Source organism: Delphinapterus leucas, chromosome 1 (genome assembly GCF_059928025.1).
Source record: "Delphinapterus leucas isolate spDelLeu-1000000601 "Yukka" chromosome 1, BTC_Dleu_Yukka2, whole genome shotgun sequence".
Taxonomy (NCBI): Eukaryota; Metazoa; Chordata; class Mammalia; order Artiodactyla; family Monodontidae; genus Delphinapterus; species Delphinapterus leucas.
In genome coordinates this window covers 8,164,647-8,185,415 of record NC_143129.1, presented here as the reverse complement: position 1 = coordinate 8,185,415, position 20,769 = coordinate 8,164,647, and the positions used below count along the sequence as shown (strand labels likewise).

The 20,769-nt window shown below is 45.6% G+C and overlaps 1 long non-coding RNA gene and 1 other non-coding gene across 4 annotated transcripts in view; one reads left to right on the top strand and one right to left on the bottom strand.

The window, feature by feature from the left end:
- Positions 1-2,043: 2,043 nt before the first annotated feature.
- The window catches only part of LOC111168352 (uncharacterized), a 39,112-nt gene continuing 20,386 nt past the window's right edge, over positions 2,044-20,769 (bottom strand). For 2 of the 3 annotated variants that reach the window (XR_002643021.2, XR_002643022.3), the window contains exons 2-3: positions 9,392-9,594; positions 2,045-5,379 (exon numbers count right to left, since the gene is read on the bottom strand). This is a non-coding gene — a long non-coding RNA (uncharacterized LOC111168352). Of the gene's footprint in view, positions 5,380-9,391; positions 9,595-20,769 lie in introns of all 3 variants that reach the window. The other variant, XR_002643024.3, reaches the window with a different exon arrangement.
- TRNAK-UUU (transfer RNA lysine (anticodon UUU)) lies at positions 11,399-11,471 on the top strand. The gene has a single exon. It is a non-coding gene; the product is annotated as a tRNA-Lys (tRNA).

The following is a 20,769-nucleotide window of genomic DNA, read 5'->3' as shown; positions in this document are numbered from 1 at the left end:
AAAGTCTCTACCCATTTAGCTTATTACAGAGTATTGAGCAGAGTTCCCTGTGCTATACAGTAGGTTCTTGTTGGTTATCTGTTTCAGCCCATGATTTTTAAAACAATGCTAACTCCAGCTTGATTACAAAGCTACCACACAGATCATCTCTAAAATTCAACGACATTAAGGGTTTAGTCTGGACTTCTTAAGCAAGCAGAGTTAAATGGAATTGGAATAAGAACTTTTGGTTTACGGAAGGTGAAGAAACTTCTAGAACACGTTTCTTCACAAGAATGGGATGGACCTCGTCGGGCTCAAGAAATCCTAGGGGAAGAAGCGGTTGGCATCCTTATTTCAGAACTGAGAAGAAGGAGGGGAGGCTACGGTGTTCTGGGGGCAGTGGGCAGGTGTCAGCCCCCAATCTGGGCCCTCTGGGGCAGTTACCGCATCTAATTCACAGTGAGCACAGCCGCTGTGGCCTCATCTTCATTCGACAGATTAAAGACTCGATGCTCAGAAGATTTACATCTTATGCTAAAGGTACCACACATATCAGCTGGCAGAATTAATACCTGAACCCTGCGCTGACACACAAGTGCATGCTTTTCATAAAGCAGGATGGGTGCCCTGTGAAAACCGTCCCCTCATCTGCCTGAATAGGGAGCTCTTCACTATGGAATGACGTCCACATCCCTTTCCTGTCATACACTACAGCTACTGTTAATTTTCTTTATTTTAAATTCATTTTTATTGGAGTATAGTTGCTTTACAATGTTGTGTTAGTTTCTGCTGTACAGCAAAGTGATTCAGTTATACGTATACATATATCCCCTCTTTTTTAGATTTCCTTCCCATTTAGGTCACCACAGAGCATTGAGTAGAGTTCCCTGTGCTATACAGCAGGTTCTCATTAGTTATCTCTTTTATATATAGTATCATCAGTGTATATATGTCAATCCCAATCTCCCAATTCATCCCATCCCCCCTTTTCTCCCTTGGTAACCATAAGTTTGTTTTCTATGTCTGTGTCTCTGTTTCCGCTTTGCAAATAAGTTCATCCGTACCATTTTTCTAGATTCCACATATAAGCGATATTACATATTTGTTTTTCTCTTTCTGACTTACTTCACTCTTTATGACAGTCTCTAGGTCTATCCATGTCTCTGCAAATGGCACTATTTCATTCGCTACTGTTAATTTTCTATCCATATTTCCCTTCTCACTTATCTTCTAGAATGCTAAAATTGACCTCACCTCTGGGTTTCGGTACCTCACACAGACACCCTCTTTCCCAGCCTTGTTCTCTTCTAGGTGACCTCCACCCACTAGGGACATGGTGTGACCAGGTGTGACCGTTCCCAGCCCTCTGGGAATCTGAGCACACTTACTGACCCTTCCCAGGATGCTCAGAGATCCTCTTGGATTTTGACATTTGACAGAAAAAAACATGAATAAAACACATGTAAACTTGGTCTTGTTCATTGGTGACTATATAGTTATCACTCAACAAACTTCCACCCTCAGGAATCAAGCCCGGACCAGTGATGACAAATGACACCAGCATAATGACCACAGTGATTCACTGTCCTGTTTACAAATATCATTTAGCAAAGTCAAGGTTAAAGCCACGTAATGGAACAAATTAAGGGGTGGTATTACGGGACCCTCCACAAGACTTGGCATCCACCTCAACTAAGACGCATAGCTATATTTCATATTCATCTAAAATTTAAAATTTTTTTTCTCTGTAACAGCCTTAAAATACCTCAGGAGAGATTGTTGGAACCCTCGTGAAAACTTTTTTCAGAACTTTTAGCCCATAGAGTCTTTACTTTTTCAACTTACTTTTAAAACCCCTGACTATGGACAATTTAAGATTAGGACAACAGGATTGCTTTTTTCATAACTAACTACAGAATCCCATGAGAGTCTGACCAGTGTTAGCCCGATGCTACCATGTAATTCGCATTTATTATGGGGAAAAAAGTCCATTTGGACTTTTTTTTAAGAAGCCGTGGTGAGAAGGTTCGCAGACATGAGCCCTGCCCTGACCGCACAGAGGGAAGGCCGCTGAGCTTGGAGAGCCGGCAGGGCAGCCGGGATGTGTGCAGAGACTCTGCATCCTTGGTTTTAAAGGGAAAGATGTGAAAAGAGAAAAGTTCATTCTGAGATGAATGGGGGCGCTGCTTAACCTGCCCCCTTGGTAATCACCCTGTGTACGAAACGAAGGGCAAGTGGGCGCTGCATTTTCAAGAGCTCCACCTTTGGCGACACAGAATGTTTACAAATCCCTGGAGGGGAGGGTCAGGGTCGTCAGCCCACAGCCTCTGCTGACCGTCAACGCCACAGATCGGCAGTGGTTTCACCCGATTAATAAATAACCACGGAGGTGAAAGAAACCATTTCACAATCTGCAAGTCGCCTCAATTTTCAAATTCCTCCAGGTCAAAAGCAATCACCAGCCAGGCTTTCTTCCCCACCCCGGAAATATTTATTCTTCCTCTTCAGATGCGAACCATTCCAGAAGGTGAACAGAAACTACAGCAAGCGCGGCCTGCTTGTCCACAGCATTTACATGCCTTACATACCCTAAAAGTATGTAACTTATTAATGAACTGAGCTTCCATCCTCTTCAATAAGCCTTTTTATTAGCATGACACTCCTTCACTTACAAGTGTCAAGCCATCTCGCCCCATGTGAGCTTCCTTTCTGGTATTTAATATAAAGACAGAACAGTATTTATATCCCTCACAATAAGAGAATGGATTGTTTTCAGGTTATACAGCCATGGTGTGATAAAGAAAGAAGGAACCTTATTTTCATTAAAAAACTTTAAAACTAAAAGTTCAAAGATATGTTCTCCTCTCTTATTTCTTGTCAAAACATGACTTAAGACCCCAAACTAATCTACTTTCAATTTTATTCCATATTTCAGTGCTGTCATAGTACTCAGTGGAGAGTATTGGAATACGATCATTTTTTATTTTGTTGATGTTACCGACAGCTTTATTTCACAAAGCAATCTTATACTACGTCTACCAGTGGTAGGGCACGGAGGTCAAATAGTCTATCCTTACAGGTAGCGAACTTATTAAACGGCACGTCTATTAAACCCGATGGACAACATAAAGAAACATTCCAGCAAAATACTTTAAACATAGTTCAATGAAGATATGGCTCCAAAGGGTAGTAAATAATTTAAATGGAGACCAGTAAGGAATTTGTTATACTTTTTACTAGCATCTTCAAAATTATATTTCAAACAAAGTGGTTAGAATAGACAGAAACACAAAAGCTGCAACGAAAGGCCCAGGTTCTATGGCAAATGTTCAAGAGTGTGGCTACTTCGATGCAAATCCCAACATTAATTGATCAACAGTTCTATTGCCAGGTTCATTTAAAATAATCTAGGTGTAAATATTACATAATCGTGAGCTGAGATAACCGCTTTTTAAAAATCGTCTTCCTGACTGTCATTTTTATTCTTGTTTTGGAAAACGGTTGATTTTTAAATTCGATGTAAGATAGCATTTATTCATGACGCAACTGCGCTTCTAAGCGAAAAAACTGCGTCAGAAGGGTACAGTCAAAATAATGCGAAAAATATTTTCTTAATTATTACATATTGAAATATTACATAATATTTTACATACACATCAAGTATTACATAATACCTGCTGTGAAAATAAATGTGATTACAAAGGATTAGAAAAAAAGTTTTCATAATGCAGGATTTTCTTTTTCCCCCTGGTATCTCTGGTAACTCTTCGATGATGAAAAAATTGAATCTATCGTCCTTCTAATCACAGTGTTCCCCCCGTATTTGATTAACCACATTTACCAAAAAGAAAAAAGGGAATCCATGAAAGTGAACACAATTTCTTGTCCTCCTATGCAAGCTGTGGGTTTTCTACCAAAATGACCAACTGAATCAGTGCCTTTTGATAAGTTTATCATAAGTAAGAGTATTTATGACATAAATAAGAGACAGAGCCTCTTCATGTTTTTTTAATAAATTTATTTTATTTTATTTATTTTTGGCTGCATTGGGTCTTCGTTGCTGCGTGCGGGTTTTCTCTAGTTGCGGCAAGCAGGGGCTAATCTTCGTTTTGGTGCGCGGGCTTCTCATTACGGTGGCTTCTCTTGTTGCGGAGTACAGGCTCTAGCCGCACGGGCTTCAGTAGTTGTGGCACGCGGGCTCAGTAGTTGTGGCTCGTGGGCTCTAGAGCGTAGCCTCAGTAGCTGTGGCGCACAGGCTTAGTTGCCCCCGTGGCATGTGGGATCTTCCCGAACCAGGGCTCGAACCCATGTCCCCTGCATTGGCAGACAGATTCCCAACCACTGTGCCACCAGGGAAGTCCTGAGTCTCTTCATCTTGATGTTGGTTACCTGGTGTCTGACCAGGCAGTTGGGTCCCTGATCTCTTACCAAGAATATAGATGACTTGATCAAGGGTCACTAGCAGATTCTCCTGGCAGGACAATTAATAAGATACAGAAACGTAAAACATGAGTTGTTAAAGTTAACAATTACCTCCCCACCCAGCATCACTCCACAGGCACCGTCCCTGCTTCAGCGCCCAGTAAATCATCTACCTAAATGCATTTGCGCCCAATCATTTTTAAAGTCACAATCTTTGCAGTGTCAACTTGTCAAGGGTCAAAGGGAAGAGCAGGCAAGATTCCCACATCAATCTGCTTGTAGAAACCGTCTCATTTCATTTCAAATCACCTGCTGTGCTTGAAGCCGACGATGGACAAACCGTCTTCCTCCATAAAACCGTGACAGCCCAGGTCGAACTTGGGCCATCATTCATTGGGGCAAGTCAGGCCGCTTCTGTCATTAACTACTTTTAAACGGCTGTGCGGGGTTAAGTGATCTTGCAGGGCAGCCACAGATATAAATACTGTTTGGACAGTTTAATGTCGAGACCATTCCTCTGAGATGAAAACTGTGTAACCCAAAAGAACAGTTGTCGATACAAGGATTAAGGTGCCTGTATTGTTACTGGGAGCCGTGCCTTTACATGGGTTTTGTGTACATGACCCCATAGGAGACTCTGAATGTTGTCCATCCACCTGACACAGCTCCTAGACAGTGTTCTGAGAATATTAAAAACGACTTCAGGCATTCAGAGGGCCACCCTTCGGTAAGCGTTCTTAGAGGGTTTACATTTGTCCTTGAGAGGCTGATGGGAAAATGAGGGCACCCTGCTGCTGTGGGCGGCTCCAGAGCCTCACGGTCAATTGGAATCTCAAAGGTCTACAGCTGGCCATAAAATCAGTGTGGGCAGTACGGTAACTTGTGCACAGAAGAGTCACGATCGAAGAAATAAGGCTGAAATGATGATCCCATCTCCTTTAGAGAGCTCTTTCCTGGAGGCAAACACTGTAACATCTAAAGGTGACAATTAATATTTACCCAGTACTTAGCATATATGGGGCATGCACTGAGTGATTTGCATGCATGACCTCATTTAAATCTCACAACCCAATGAGAAATCTATTTTTAGTCCCACTTTACAGGTGAGAAAGCTGTGGACCAGAACTGGTAAAAATCTGCCCCCAGGTTGCACAGCTGGTAATGATGGCGAATAGAACAAATGTTGTGTCTGATTCAGGAACTAGTACAGTCAACTACGGCGCTAGACCACCTCTGCTATAATGATGCTCCCTGTGAGAAATTCCACTTGCTGGTCTTATAAAGTATTTATAATACACACTGGCTTAGGTCTCTTTAACATGCTTTAGCTGTGTGCAGAAACAGTCTGAATCATTAAAAGAAGAGAGTTGCTAAGTTACTCGGAGACCTCGAGTGAGTTAAATCCAACCAATATACAAATAACATGAAGATTTTCCAGGGGGGGTGTGGGCATGGATAGTTCTGAGAAAATCCATTTCGAAATCCTCAGTGTCAGTATGTTTTCTTTCCTAAAATTGGTCTACCTGAGTAAACATCCTACACATTCTAATTTTCTACCCCATTCACAACTGCAATTCTCCAACCTTACTTCAAAGGCACCCTCTCCACCCCCGGAGTCTTACCCGGCCCCCAAGGTGAAAATCTCCATCACCAAAGACTATCTACCAGGTCCCTGAAGATCCCTCCACAATTTATCCTGTGAAGAAATGAATTTCAACCAAGAGGTTTCTGTGTTTAAAACTCATTTATCAGGACTTCCCTGGTGGCTCAGTGGTTAAGAATCAACCTGCCAATGCAGGGGACAGGGGTTCAAGCCCCGGTCCGGGAAGATCCCACATGCCGTGGAGCAACTAAGCCCGAGAGCCACAACTACTGAGCCCGCGTGCCACAACCACTGAAGCCCGCCCGCCTAGAACCCATGCTCCGCAACAAGAGAAGCCACCGCAATGAGAAGCCCGCACACCGCAACGAAGAGTAACCCCTGCTCGCCACAACTAGAGAAAGCCTGCGCGCAGCAACCAAGACCCAACGCAGCCAAAAATAAATACATAAAACAAATAAACTTTAAAAATAAATAAAACTCTATCTATCTATCGAAGGTTGTAATATATACTTACGGTATTTGATCGATTTCTAATGCTACCTCAATATGGGAGGAAAGTGTTAACCTTTAGTGCCTCACAGTTGTAGGAATTGAAAACAAATTCAATTTACATGCAGAGTTTTGTAGCAGAGAATTACATGGTAACTAGTAAGGCTTTCAAACATAAAGATATTTCATCAGGATAAAACTCTGTGGGGAGTAAGAATGGAAATACAATTTCAGGAAGAAAAAAGAACAATGTTATAGAAGAGGATGATGTTTTTTGAATGGATGCTGCTGAATATAAAAGCACCATGATATTCATATTCCATAGGGTACATTCAAATCAAAGTTTCTCAAACCTCAGCACCATCGACATTTTGCCCTGATAATTCTTTCTTGCGCATTGCATTATAGGATGTTGAGCAGCATCCCCGATCTACAGACGCACGCACGCACACACACGCACGCACACGCGCACACACACGCACGCACGCACACATGTGCATACGCACACACACACAGAGTTGTGACCACCACAAATGCCTCCAGATGTTGCCCAAATGCTTCCCTGGGAGGCAAAACGGTCTCTGGTTGAGAATCCTTAAACAAGGGACCTAACATTTACTGCACGATTTCAAAATTTAGTATTTAAACTTATGATGAAAAATGTTAAATGTTCACTAGGAATTATGCAACAGAGAACACAATTTTTCAAAATTATTCTTAGAGGAGTACATGGACAAACACATTTCGAGACCATTGAGTTCAATAGAAACATTCGTGGCCAATGTGGGGTGAGCGGAAAGAAAGTGGGCCAAGCCTGGGACCCCAGGGGACTTTGGCTGGGGCTCATCCCTGTCAACCTTAACTGCCAGGTGACCCAGACCCACAGAATCTGAAGAGTAGCCGGACCATCCTAAAGGCAGGAGCAACGTCATATTGGAACATGGAGACTTTGAATAATGAGCAATTTAAAAGAAGCAGAAATAACAACGAGTGTGCACTATTCTTCAACAATTTCAAAGGGACATCTTTTGAAAAATAAATTGAGAAGGCCAGGTCCGGGAGAACATGAAGAATTTCCCAGAAATGTTAAGACCAAAAGGTCACAGATGACATGGAATTTCTGTGGCTCTGTTGTAGTGTATCATAGTTATCCATGTTTACAGTGAACTTGCAAAATCGTTTCACTACAATCATCTGGATACAAACTTGGGAGTCGAGTGGGTAGAGCCCCGGGGACCTTAGCTTCTCGTAGGCCTGATGAACAAGCCACACACTAGAAGCCAGGCCGGATGAGGCACCAAACCACCTATCAGACTGTGGCAGGAAAACCACAACCCTTAACAAAAACAAAAAAAAATCAATGGAAACCATCCTGTTATTTTATATTAGTTATACCATCACCTAGCTACATCTATTGTATAGTATCAGATATTACAGTAATGATCCTCAAGTATCAACTAAATATCAAAGTGTAAGTACAACCTTCTTCTTGGATATCTTTAATGACTTGTTTTTTAATGACTCAACTAAGTTAAAAAAAAAAGTTCAAAATAGCAGAACTAGGAAATGCAGATAGGCAAAACCGAGGAGATGAAATTACCCATAAGCTCATCACTCAGAGATAACAAAAGTAGAATCTCGGGCATATTCTTTTGAAACTCTGTGTTAGAATTGGCACCTTGGGCTCTGCTCCAACCCCTGTTTTTTGCTAATAAACTCTCCAGATGCCCCCTTTTATTTTCATGGTCCTCTGCAATGATAATGCCCTTATGACAGGTCGTCTCTCGTGACCTTGGGGAGAGCATCGCTCCAGCTTTATAAGTGAGGCAGCAGAGGCCCGGGAAGCTCAGGGTCTCAAACCCACATCCTGTGCTCTGTCCTCTGAGCTACGAGCCTCCAAAAACGAAAGTAGCAACAGTCCTGGAAGCGGGCCGCATGTTCACTTCCAGGTGAGCTGCCAACGTGAAAACACTTTCATACATTTGATCCTAGTTAAGAAGGATCAAAGCAGACTCAGAGACATAGAGAACAGACTTGTGGTTGCCAAGGAGGAGGGAGGTTGGAGGAGGGAAAGACCGGGAGGTTGGGGTCAGCGGGTGCAAACTACTACCTATAGCGTGGATGGACAACAAGGTCCTACTGTAGAGCACAGGGAACTATATTGAATAACCTGTGATAAACCATAATGGCAAAGAATATGAAAAAGAATGTAGGTATGTGTATAAGTGAATCACTTTGCTGTACACCAGAAACTAACACAACGTTGTAAATCAACTCTACTTCAATAGCAGAAGACGGTGAGCCAGCCAAGGGTGCATTTGGTACCTGAATCTTTAAAAGCAAAGAAAGTCAGGACGCTTCATCCTTGGATGTTCAGAACAATCTTTCTGGAAAGTGCTACCTGGATTCTAACAGGCTGGACCTCCGTTGCTGCATGTGTGAATACATCCATCCAGCCCCGGGGGTGGGGATTGGCAACACACAAACGAAGGCTTAACAACAAGAAGGTTAGTACTGATGAGAGGGGTGTGGTACCACGCAAGCCAAATGCTGCAGCGCCCAGCAAGCAAAGGAACCGGCAGGGTCAGGAGACTAGCACTCACACCCTCCGCCTATGCACCAGGCAGCGTCCTGGGCTCTGGGGACACAGCGCTCTGGGGACACAGCGACGGTACAGACCAGGCAGCCAGGTGCATTGAGTCAAGCCAGGCAACTGGGAGCATAAACCCTTCTGCCCCTCCCTCGGCCGACAAGGCAAACTCTGTCCTCTCTGAGCCACAGCTTTCTCGACGACAAAATGAAGGGAATGTCTAGTCCATTGTATGAAATCAGGCAATATGTCTAAACTACGTGGTACATAGTAGGAGAATATTTGTTGGCAGTGGATATGCTCACCTTGACTGAGAGCTGACCAGGTCCGAGGGGTTGTGCCGTCACGTCACACGCATTAGTGCATTTAACCTCGTAACTCGGAGGCATGGTAACTGGTCCAAGCACGTCAGGCACCGAGGGTAAGGTCAGTATTCAAATCCAGAGGACCTGGCTTCCAGAGCTGGTGCTCAGGGATGCTCGAAGTACATTCAATGAACAGCAAATCTCTAGGGATAACAACCCGCAAAGAGCTGGCATTATCCAAGAATCTTCAAACATGAATGTAATGACTACAATTAATGAGACCAACTTGGGAATTCCCTGGTGGTCCAGTAGTTACGACTCCAAGCTTTCACTGCCGAGGGCACGGGTTCAGTCCCTGGTTGGGGAACTAAAATCCTACAAGCCACATGGCTCGGCCAAAAAGAAGAAAAGAAAACAAGAGACTGATTCCATGGAACTTCTACAGAAGTGGTGTTTTTACATGGAATTAGTATAGTGTGTTTTATAGAATAGATCAACAAAATAGTGATAATGCTGATTTTATTATTTTATTATTATGAGCTCAATGTTTGCCTGCCAGGGTGAGCACACGGCCACCACCTGCAGGGTGCACATCCCCTGGGGGTGAGGCCAGGGGGCTGCACTCTGCCCTTCTTGTCTAAGGACCGGGCAGGAGCTGAGCTTTCCCATGGGGGACTGGAAAACCAATGCTGCAAACTGAGAGGAGCCCCACCCTCTTGCCACCTGGATCCCTCACCCTGGGTGGCCAAGTCTTCCCATCCTGGCAGCTGCACCTGGAGCAGACGCGCCCCTGCACCCCCATCCCATGGATGTAGCCTCTGCTTTCCTGGTCCCCAACCTCGGAGGGCCTTCCGTGCAGCGCGGCTGCTTCTCCATCCTCCTCTCCCACCTCCCTCAGTGGTCCCCCTGCCACCCCACCTGCAGCTCCCTCTCCAAGCCCCCACCCCTCCCTCCTGCATCTTCAGTACATGGTCTTGCCTCCTTGCCTATGAACACAGACAGAGCCAGAACTCTCAGCTCTCGGGGCTCTACCTGCATCTCCCCACCTGCCCCCCAAGACCTCACCCTCTGTGGGCCAGGCACCACTGCACCGTGAGGACACGTGGAAGACACACTACGGGCTTGCCTCCGCCTGCCCCTCCTCTGTCCACGGTGAGGTCCTGTATCTGGCCTCAGAGCATCCCCTCCTGAATCCCCCGGGGCCTTTTTCCATGAAGCATCCCCTCAGCAGGCACTTCTGTTCCTAATCTCTCCTTTTCAACCGCCTCTCCAGCCTAAACACGGGCTGCAGAATTCTCCTTCTGTTTAGTTTCAAAGCATTCTTTTCATACACACACTACTATATATAAGATAGATAACCAACGAGGACCTACTGTCTAGCACAGGGAACTCTAGTCAGTATTCTGTGATAACCTATACGAGAAAAGAATCTGAAAAAGAATGAATATATGTACAGGTATAACTGAATCACTGTGCCGTACACCTGAAACTAACACAACATTGTAAATCAACTACACTCCAAAATTGTTTTTAATTAAATAATAAGGCGTTCTCTTAGCCCTCACTCTCCTTCTAGCAACCTTCCACATTCTCCCAACTCTCTACATTATTGAAAAAGTGAGTCTCGCCTCCCTGCACTCTGGCCTCTACCCGCAGTGCATGCTGGCAGAAGTCCACTCTGGAGAAGGTAACTCGGAGGACGCCCTGCAGCCTCATCCGACTTCATTACGACGGGGAGGCCTCTGTCTACGGTATCAGCCCCTTTTCACCACTCTCTTTTCCCTGACACTATTTTCCTTGGCTTGGCCCCTTTCAGATTCCCTCCCGGACTCTCCTCCTCCTGACCCATAAGCAGCCGTGTCCACCTGGGCACGCCTAGGTCTCCGGCTCTCACTCTGGACACACATTCCCCTTGACCTGTGAACTGTCATCCCTCAGACACAGCTCCAGACTAGATTCTTCTGCCAGTCCTTTTTATAAGAGGAGAGGAAAACAATAGAGGGGACTTCCCTGATGGTCCAGTGGTTAGGACTCGGTGCTTTTGCTGCCGGGGCTCCGGGTTCAATCCCTGGTCGGGGAACTAAGATCCTGCAGGGCCCAAGGCGCGGCCAGAAAAAGAGAAAACAGTATAAATAGCCCAAAAGATGTTCCACAAAACGAGCACCCGTGACTCTGGTTCCCTCGGCATGTCTTTCCCTAAATGTCTCTGGAGCGTGAGTCTCATGTTTCCAGACACTCCCGCCTGGTTCCAAATGCAAGCCACGGCTTCTTCCCAGGTTCATCTCAAACTCTGGAGCAAAAGGTGTCATTGTTGGACTTGGGCGTCACCCTCCAACCCACCACCTTCTCAAGAGTTTTCGAGTATAATATACGCAATTCCACCTCATACCTTAACTTAATCTGAAGAAGGTGTAAGGTCTAAAGTCAGCAAGACGGTGAAACTGAAATATACTCAGAATTACTCCGTGGAAAGTCCCATGCGTGGTCCATAACACACAAAACACTATTCGGATACATACAATCCTATACAATAATGCATATGGAAACAGTGAGGCCCGATCTGTAAAAAAGAGTATGCAAAATACTTTACAGCTGACCACTAGATGAGAGTCAGCTCACACTCCGAGCTCCTATTGTAGGAAAACTGCAGAGGTCAATTTGCACTAGTAAATTAAGTTATATTTGGTACTTCTCTGGCGATCCAGTGGTTAAGACTCTGCCCTTCCAGTGCAGGGGGTGCGGGTTCGATCCCTGGTCGGGGAGCTAAGATCCCACATGCCTTGTGGCCAAAAAAAAAATCATAAAACAGAAGCAATATTGTAACAACTTCAGTAAAGACTTTAAAAACTGTCCACATTGGGGCTTCCCTGGTGGCACAGTGGTTAAGAATCCGCCTGCCAATGCAGGGGACACGGGTTCAAGCCTGCCAATGCAGGGGACACGGGTTCGAGCCCTGGTCCGGGAAGATCCCACATGCTGCGGAGCAGCTAAGCCCATGTGTCACAACTACTGAGCCTGTGCTCTACAGCCCGCAAGCCACAACTACTGAATCCGCGAGCCACAACTATTGAAGCCCGCGCACCTAGAGCCTGTGCTCCACCTCAAGAGAAGCCACCGCAATGAGAAGCCCACGCACCGCAACGAAGAGTAGCCCCCGCTCGCCACAACTAGAGAAAGCCCACGCACAGCAACGAAGACCAATGCAGCCAAAAAATAAACAAATAAATAAATAAATTTATTTTTAAAAAAGGCCCACATCAAAAAAATCTTTAAAAAAATTAATTTATATTCATATCTGATCCTTACTATGTAATCAGTGCTTCTTAGCTCTCTCTAACGGGTCCCAGAAAATCTCCCCAGAGAAGAAGGGCAGGAGTTGACCCCTCTTTCCTGCTCAATCAGTGTCATTGAATTAAATGGGAACAATATATAAAAAGATTGAGGGTTTCTCCAGCGGTCCAGTGGTTAGGACTCTGTGCTTGCACTGCAGAGGTTGCGGGTTTGATCCCTGGTCGGGGAACTAAGATCCCGCATGCCGCATGACCAAAACAAACAAACAAACAAAAATATGTAGAAAGATTTAGAAAGAAAGAAGAGCACAAGTTTTGTCAGAAAATACCAAGTATCAGTGCTGCGCAGGTATGAAGCGTGAGGTAGGGATGAGGGGTGGGCAGGGGGAGGGCAGGTGAGCAGTGGTGGAAGATGGTCTGGACAGGTGGGCCGGGCCTACCTGTCATGTAGCCCCCTAGGTACTGGGCTGGGACAGAACATAAGGCCTTGTGTGCCAAGCTGAGGACTAGAGACTTCACTCTGGAACCTCTGGGAAGCTTGTGCAGGGGAACAAGAAAAGAGGTGACGAGGTAGGATTGGCACTTTCTGGTCCTGGACACCGGACAGAGCGTCACTTGGCGTGGGAAGAGAACACGGGCGAGGAAACCCCTTAGGAGTTGGTGAGAGGCGACCTCCTCTTAGAGGGAAAATAAAGACGTGGCTGTTTGACCCTCAAGGCAGTTTTAAGGAAAATAGTCTTAGATTAAAACACATCTGGTAAATTGATGATTTGCTGCTTTGCAGAGATTAAAATCATGACATGTGTATTCCTTCCTCTCCGTTTTAAAATGTCACCATATCTTAATCCATTCTCTTTTCTCCCATTTGTGTCTCTGAGTAACTCTCCACACTCCTCACCCCAGCCCTCTTGCTGGTCCCTCCCTCTCCCCTGGCTCCCCTTTGTCTGTAAATGCAAATGCTCTCAGCCACCCAGGGGCTGAGTTTTTTTTCTTCTGGAGCCTTCTGGAGCCCTCTGGAGCCACCTGAGCCCAGCACCCTACCCCTCGCCCAACGTCACCAAAGAACGAGCGGTACTCAGAGCCTCACCACCCATGCAGCCTGGCCTTGACCCTCCAGGATCCGGCCTGCAGGGGCCCTGACTCTTGCAGGATGAAGCTCGTACACAAACTGCACATCCCAGCGCAGTGCCAGTGCAAACAAAGAACCGGGGGGAAGGAGGCAGGTGATGACCTGAGCTGGTGCGTGACCTGTGCCTTGAAAGACATGCCACCTCCTTCTCGTAAGTGACAAAAATCTAATTCAAAATAATTGAAGCAAAAAAGGGACTTGACCATCTCCAGTGGTGGAGAAGACCAGGCTGAGGCCAAGGCTCAGCTGGCACCTCCAGGGCACATCTTCCCACCCTTCACCTCCTGTGCGAAGTTGTTCCTCAGGTACGTTTTTCCAAGTCCTGGAATGAATGGCCAGGCAGCCTTGGAGTCGATGGTCCCAGAGTCCCTCTCCAGGGGTCCACATCAACCCTGAAAAAGGCTGACTGCACAGCTTGGGTCACCCACCCTCTCCCCAGCTTCCAAAGAAGGACAGCCTGTGACCCTGAAAGAATACTCAGCCAGTATGAAAGGATTTTAACCAACGATGACACGGAGGCAATGGTGAGATGGAGGTGATGACTGACAGGGCATATTTTGGGGAGAACACATGATCCTGTGTGCAGGGAGGAAGGTATGAAAAGACATTGTAAATAAAAAAGAAGCTGGGGGGCTTCCCTGGTGGTGCAGTGGTTAGGAATCTGCCTGCCAATGCAGGGGACACGGGTTCGAGCCCTGGTCCCGGAAGAGACCACATGCCGCAGGGCAACTAAGCCCGTGTGCCACAACTACTGAGCCCGTGAGCCACAACTACTGAAGCCTGCACTCCTAGAGCACGTGCTCCACAACAAGAGAAGCCACCGCAGTGAGAAGCCCATTCACCGCCATGAAGAGTAGCCCCCGCTCACCACAACTAGAGAAAGCCCGCGTGCAGCAACGAAGACCCAAGGCAGCCAAAAATATAAATAAATTAATTAAAAAAAAAAAAAAGGCTGTGATAAAACATGGAGTAGGGAATTCCTGCAAGTACAAGGAATCACCAGTCATGGTAGTGACCCTCCTGGACTGATCTGGGTAGGATGGGCATCACAGTCAGAGCCTCAGGTAAGTAGGCAAAATAACGCCCTCCCCAGTAGGAAAATGGGTAACTACTTCCTGTGGAAAGACAGTGGGTAAGACAGCAGACTCGTGGTCCTGAAGATTCCTGGGGAAGGCTGGTTGGGGCGGGGCAGTATCAGCATAGTTTCTAGTGATAAATCCTCCAAGCCTGGCAGGACAGCCATGCTAGCTGTTAAAATATTAAAATACTTGTATGTCAGTTGGTAAATAGTCAACACCCTAACACGCCCTCCCAGGGACACTCCTCTTCATCTGAACCCTAGGATCCTGAGACCAGCCCATGTTCCAGCAACTACTGCATGGAGTCTGAGCCCTGGGGGGCTTCCAGAACCTTCTGCATCCTTCCCTGGCCCACATGCTCTGTGCCGACTGGCTGATGCCTGCGCCATATTGATTATTGAGTGCTTTGGGTGAGAGCAGACCCCTCGTGGGAAAGCGCCCTCGAACTCTTTCCCCAAATCCAGGGAGCTGGAGAGGCTGGACCAGGGAGGAGCTGGGGGGTGGGAGCTGTCCCTACAGGAATGGGCCAGTCCCCTCCTGTGAGCTCACTATGTCCCAGGCAGGCACACGCCCCAATCTTCCGCTATGTCCACTTCCACACCAGGAAGTCGCCAGCCAATGTGATGTTGGGAGATCATCAGTATTATCTGTAATCATGTTATTTCCCATCTACCTGCACCGGGGAACCGTGACATTTAAGCAGAGTCAACACAAAATGGAAGATGAGTGCTAACTCGGACCTGCCCTGGGATTACTCTGTATCCACCCAAATCACGAAAGAGATTAGAGGGCTGCCATCTGACCCAGAAAGTATAAAACCAAAGTGGACAGTGACAGTATAATCGATTTATAACCATCCTCTTAAGAGATGCTGGATTTTGCAAAAGGCTGAATATTGTAGGAAAAAGCCAACTCTGGCAGGAAGTAAATAAATATAAGTGGTTTGTGTTTGCTTGTTCATTTAGCAAACTATTTTGTGCGCATTTTGGCCCCAAAGAAACCTCTTAGACTTTTAATAGTCAGTCTAGAAATATAACCATTCTTTAACACATCCCATAATTTATTTTGTAATATCAATCGTGTGGTAAATTTTTATTTTAAGAGGGGCATTTAAAAAGCAAGAGAAGGACTTCCCTGGTGGCGCAATGGTTAAGACTCCACGCTGCCAATGCAGGGGTCCCAGGTTCGTTCCCTGGTCAGGGAACTAGATCCCACATGCATGCTGCAACTAAGAGTTCACATGCCACAACTAAGGAGCCCACGTGCCGCAGGAAAGGAGCCAGTGAGCCGCAACTAAGAAGCCCGCTTGCCACAACTAAGACCCAGCACAATCAAATAAATAAATAAAATTAAAAAAAAATAAGCTATTAAAAGGCAAGAGAAAAGACAGTTTGGTGGTTTCTCAATAAGTTAAACATAGAACTACCACATGATCCAGCAATTCCACTTCTAGGCATGTACCTGAAAGAATTAAAAACAGGCTTTCAAATAATAACTTGCACGTGGATGTTCATAGCAGCATTATTTACAACAGACAAAAGGTGGAAACAACCCAGATGTCCTCAACGGGTGAATGGATGAATGGAATGTGGTCCATCCATACAATTGAATATTATTCAGCCATAAAAAGGCATGAAGTACTGACACACACTACAACAGGGGTGAACCTAGGAAACACATGCTGTGTGAAAGAAGCCAGATGAAAAGCTACATATTGCATGATTCCGCTTGTGGGAAATGCCCAGAAGAGGCAAATCCGAATCCATAGATGGAAGGCGGGCGTGGGGCAGGGAGAGATGGGGAAGGACTTAATGGGGTGGGTCTCCTGCTGGGGTGGAAATGCTCTGGAATTAGATCGTGGTGATGGTCGCACGACATGGTGAACGTGCTAGATGCCACTGAATTGGAACACTTTAAAACGGTTAAACTGGTGAATTGTGTCATATATACTGTACCACAATTTAAAAAAAAAAAAAGGGGGAAGAGAAGACCACGGGGTTGTGAGGTCCTGAACACCTGGTCTGGTGCCCACAGCTCTGAGGGAGCCTTGGCATCAACTCCCCCCCCCGTCCCCTGCCGCCCTCCCTCTCGCCCCCCCCCCGCCCCCGCCCCGCAAAAAGCATCAACCTCCCCTCCCCCAGAGCGGCGGTCTCTCACTCCCCGTCCCACAAACAGCAGTGCTTCCTCCCCGGTTGGCCTTTTTTTTTTTTTTCTTTTTTTAAGAACTCTCTGATTAGGTTTTGAATCTTCAGTATTTAACTTCTCTAATGACACTGCAAAGACTTTTGCAAAGTATTTATTTTCCTGACACTTTATGTAAAGAAACTAAGGACAGACTACCTCTTCCTTAAAAGAATAAGGCATGGCTCGAGCAAACCAGAAATGGCTAGCTCTGTTTTTAAGTGCAAGCTTGTCCTGAGGTCCAAGCCAGAGAAGCTTCAAGTTAAAAAACCGTTTGACGGCCACAGATTATAACCTTAAAGCTGCTGGGCTGACCAGCTCTCAGGACTGGGGCTTACAGAATAAGAAGGATGGCTTCTGTACCTGTAACCCGTCACCAAAATCAACACAGAGTTTCCCTCCTTCTAATGCCAGGGCGTCTGCACACGTGCGTGTAGAAAATACAAACATAATCACATTGTTCGCTACCAGGAATAGAACCTGCTCATTTCTTGTCTGTGGAAAATACGGAAAACTCTTCCACACACACACAGGCACACACATAAAAAGAAAAAAAAAAAAGATACAATTTTAGATTTCCTATGGATTTCTGAGTCAAAAACAACAGCTAAGGCTGCTATTTTAAAACCAAATTAGAGAATTTTTTTTACCACAGGAAACCGTCCTAACAATGACACCTTATTTCCTGAAAATGACAAGAAAATTCCACATATTCCCACGTTGAGTGTGCCACAGTGCGGGTGCTGCAATTCCCACATCGGAGTTGCACAAATGTGTATTTTGAATCTATCATTTGAATCAAAGCATGCTTTATATTCTGGGGTCCTGATACTTTCAGCACTATGTAGAGGATTGGACAAGCTAAAATACAGAAAACATTGACACTTGAGAAAGGTTTATATGATCCAGTTTACTTTGATTTTTACTGAGACATCACTGTAACTGTAACCGAAAAATTCTCAGGAAACTCCAAACTAATTCTGTATTATTAATATCGTGTCTGTTTATTAATTTCTACAAAACTTTCCTAACAAAGTGTTTACAGAGCCAGGAAACATGGTGTTACCCTCATCCCCTCCCAGCCTAGAAATAGCAGCGAACTGACCCGAGACGCAGACTTTTCTGTAAGTCACTCAAGTGTTTGGGACTTCTTTTTGTTGTTCTTTTCTGAATACTATAGTTTTATTTAATCTTAAAAAATAAATTATTAATAAAAGTTAAAAGAATAAAAATAGATAAAAATAAAAACTCAATAAAACAAATTATTAAAGAAGAACGTAGATATGTGTAGAACTGAGTCACTTTGCTGTACAGCAGAAATTAACATTGTCAATCTATTATACTTCAATAAAAAATAAATAAATAAAATTATCTTCTTTTACTAATTCTTAAAAATTAAAGAATATTTAATTTTTCTTCTAAAACCTTCTAGGGCTGGCCTATATTCGTTTGTTTGTTTGTTTTAAATGAAGTATGGTTGATGGACAATGTTTCAGGTGTACCGCAAAGTGATTCAGTTTTATATATAGTCTTTTTCAGATTCTTTTGCATGATGTTATTGCAAGATATTGACTATAGTTCCCTGTGCTATACAGTAGGTCCTTGTTTATCTATTTTACATTTAGTGGTGTGGATCTGTTGATCCCAAATTCCCAATTTATCCCTCCTCCCTGTTTGGGGCTTAAACTAAAGTGGAAAGAACGAGGCCCGAGGCAGCATTACCCAGGAGCACCTGTCCTGTCCCCTGAGGTGGGCAGGGACTGGCTGAGTCTGGTCATCGCTGTGTACAGCATCCCCTGTCCCTGCCTGAGGGCCATGGGCGTCTCTGTCAAGAATCCTGCCTGGCTTTGCCGGCCTCCACATTCCCCATCCTTATCTGACCACTCCCCCTTTTCTGGAAATGTGATTAACATTCCACAGACACCTCGGGCATTGCTGGGCTGGTTGGTTCTGCTAAAGGTATGGTCCCTGATATTCTGGACAATCAGGGTTCGAGTCGAGAAACATCCTGGGTTGTCGCGATGTCTTAACTTTACAAAGTGATGACAACCCCACCCCAGCAGAAAGCACGTCTGTCAGTCCTTCCATCCTTCATCCAGTTTCTGGCCTGCTAGGACTTTCAAGTCCCTTTGGTAGATGATGGTCAGCCTGAGCGACCAATTTTCTCCTTGGCACGTACCTGAGGGCGTGACCAAAAATGCCATTACAGAAAAAAGAGCCACAGTTCCTACCCACACAGCTTTCAGGTCACAGGATATGCCCACATGCTCGGCCTGTCCCCACGAGATCAAACCACATGTGTTCAAATTCCAGGCTCCCTGCTTCACAGTCACGTTCCCTTGGGCCAATTCCTTCACCTCTCTGAGCCTCAGTTTTGTCACCTGGAAAACAGGAGCACAATAAAAGTACCTACCATTTAAAGAAAAGATTTTAATGAAAAGATTAAAAACGGCGGTGCCTGTAAAAGCAGAGGATGTTTGTCCTGGGCACCTAGCTGACTGCTATAATTTCTTGTTCCTCCAAGCTCCTCCTTAGCTAATGTAGTTTTAACAGCTGGGACAGGGGACAGGAAGTGGAAACCGTGGCGGAAGAGGAAAAAGGGGCCTCTGTGGCTCCTTCAGATGTATTTACAACCCCAGATGGAGACAGAGAGGCACAGGCAGAGAGCAGGGCTTCTGAGCCTCGTCCAGTGACAGGTGAGCCCAAACTGAGAAGGGTTAGAAAATCCTCATCTCAGGAGCAGAGCCTGCCCACCCGCTTCAGGGCCGATCCTGCCCAAGGTGTAGGGTCAACTCCATGGATGCACGAGCCTTCTTCCTATCGACAGCGACCACCCCCCTTGACAGAGAGGTGTGGGGCTGAGGGGACCGTTCAGCCACTGGGGCCCCTTGTCCCCAATGCTCTGGACACTCCTCCACCAGCTTAGGGGGACAGTCAGGGCTGAGCCCCTTGACCTATTTGGTGGAAGAAGTAGATGCTCAATAAATATTTGTTGAATAAATAAATGTTTGAGTGAAGTGGAGTCAAATGCGCACATGAATAGCTGAGGGTAAGGAAGCAGAGAGGCTTATCAATATCCAAGCAACTTCTGTCCATCCTGGAGGACAGGGGTGGGCAAACTTTTCCTGTAAAGAGCCAGAGAGTGAATATTCTAGACTTGGCTGTCCAAACGGGCTCCCTGCAACGAGTCGAGTCTGCAATGTTGCAGGAAAGCAGCCAGAGACAACGAGTACATGTGCGTGTGGCTGTCCTCCCATAAAGCCTTGTCTGGACGCAGAAATGGGAAGTGTGCGTCATTTGCACATGTCACGAATTCTTCTTTTAATTCTTTCCAACCATTTAAAAATGTAAACACCACTTTCAGTTCACAGCCTCCATAAAAACAGGTGATGGTGGATCCGACCCTTGAGCTGTAGTCGCCAGCCCCTGCTTTAGGAAACACAAGAGCCGAGTAGGTGAGGAACTACAGAGGTGACAAAATTCTTCTCCCTTGGTGGCCACACTACCTCTTCCTCTGTGTCTTCTCCTCTGTCTCAAATCTCCCTCTGCCAAGGACACTGGTCATTGGATTTCAGGCCCACCTGAATAATCTCATCTCAAGGCCCTTAACTTAATTATATCAGCAAAGACCATTTTTCCAAATAAGGTAACAGTCCCAGGTTCAGATAATTCCTGAATTATCTTTACTTGGTTATACAG